The sequence below is a fragment of the Chiloscyllium punctatum genome, unplaced genomic scaffold (genome assembly GCF_047496795.1).
Source record: "Chiloscyllium punctatum isolate Juve2018m unplaced genomic scaffold, sChiPun1.3 scaffold_79, whole genome shotgun sequence".
Lineage (NCBI taxonomy): Eukaryota > Metazoa > Chordata > Chondrichthyes > Orectolobiformes > Hemiscylliidae > Chiloscyllium > Chiloscyllium punctatum.
Window position 1 is genome coordinate 139,752 of NW_027309813.1, and position 1,613 is coordinate 141,364.

Genomic DNA, 1,613 nt, shown 5'->3' on the forward strand with positions numbered 1-1,613 from the left:
AAAGATAAACTTGGGAACTAAAGACCAGTAATCCTAAAATCTAGTGGGTAGGTTACTTTAGAAGATTTAGAGAGACTGGATATACATTCATTTGAAAGGCAGGGTATGGTTCGGAGTAAGACTAAAATGGTGCTGGAAAAGCAGAGCATGTCAGGCAACATCCGAGGAGCAAAAAAATCGATGTTTCTGGCAAAAGCCCTTCATCAAATTCAGCACAGGAGTTTGTGCAAGAGAGATCGTGACTCACAATTTTGTTGGAGTTCTTTGATAAAGTGACCAGCAACGTTGAGGAGGTCTGGGTGGTATACGTAGTATAGGTTGATTCCAGTAAGGCCTTCTGTAAGTATCCACATGGTACTCTGGAACCTCTGGAAGGTTAGATCGCATGGAATTGAGGGGGAGCTGGCAAATTAGGTACAAAATTGCCTTGATGGTAGGAAGGAGAGATTAATACTGGAAACATGCTGGTCAGACTGGAGGCCTGTGAATAGTGGAATGCCTCAGGGGTTGATGCTGACACCATTACATATTACATATATTACATGAGAATGTACAGGCATGATTTGTAAGTTTGAAGACGGCATTAAAACAAGCTGCATCACGGAGAGTGAGGAAGGTTATCAGAATTTTCAGAAATTACAGCAGTGCTTTGATCAGCTGGAGAAGTGGGCTGAGAAATGGCAAATGGATATTAATATAGATCAGTGTAAGTTCTTGTATTTTATAAAGTCAAATAAAGTTTCGATTTTCATGGTGAATGGTTGGGTCCTAAGGAGTGTAGTGGAACAGAGGAACCTTGGAATTCAGATGCATGATTCTCTGGAAGTTGATTCAGATGTAGACAGTGAAGAAAGCTTTTGGCACACTGGCTTTAATCGGTTTATATCACTGAGTATCGAAATTAGAGAGTTATGATGCAGTTATACAGGATGCTCGTCAGGCCTTATTGGTAACGTTATGTTCAGTTTTGCTCACTTTGCTATAGAAAGGATGTTATTAAACTGGAAAGAGTGCAGAAACCATTTACAAGGATATTGCCAAGGTCTCAATGGTCCGAGTTACAGAAAGAGGTTCGACAAGCTAGGACTTTTTACTTTTGTATGCATGAGGCTGAGGGAGGATCATATTGAAGTTTATAAGATCATGTCAGGCATGGATAGAGTGAATGCACCCAGTCTTTTTTCCCAGGGTTGGGCAATCACAGATTAGAGAGCATCAATTTAAGGTCAGAGGGGACAGAATTAAAGGGAACTTGAGGAACAACTTTTTAACACAGGGGCTGTTGCACATGGATTGAGAAGTGGTTGAGGCGGATACATTAACAATATTTAAAAAGCATTTGAACAAATACATGGATAGTAAAGGATTAGAAAGATATGGGACAATGGCAGGGAAATGGGTTTAGCGTGGATGGGCATTTTGGTTGCAATGGACCAGTTTGGGCTGAAGGGCATGTCTCCGTGCTGTCTGCCTCTGTGACTCGAACAACCATTGCTTGTCTCCCACTGAATGTTATATTGTACTTTCCCAATTTACTAAAGATATCTTGACACTCTAGCCTCCAGTCTTCCATGATGTTTGACTGGAATATTTAAGCATTCTAAACTGTATGC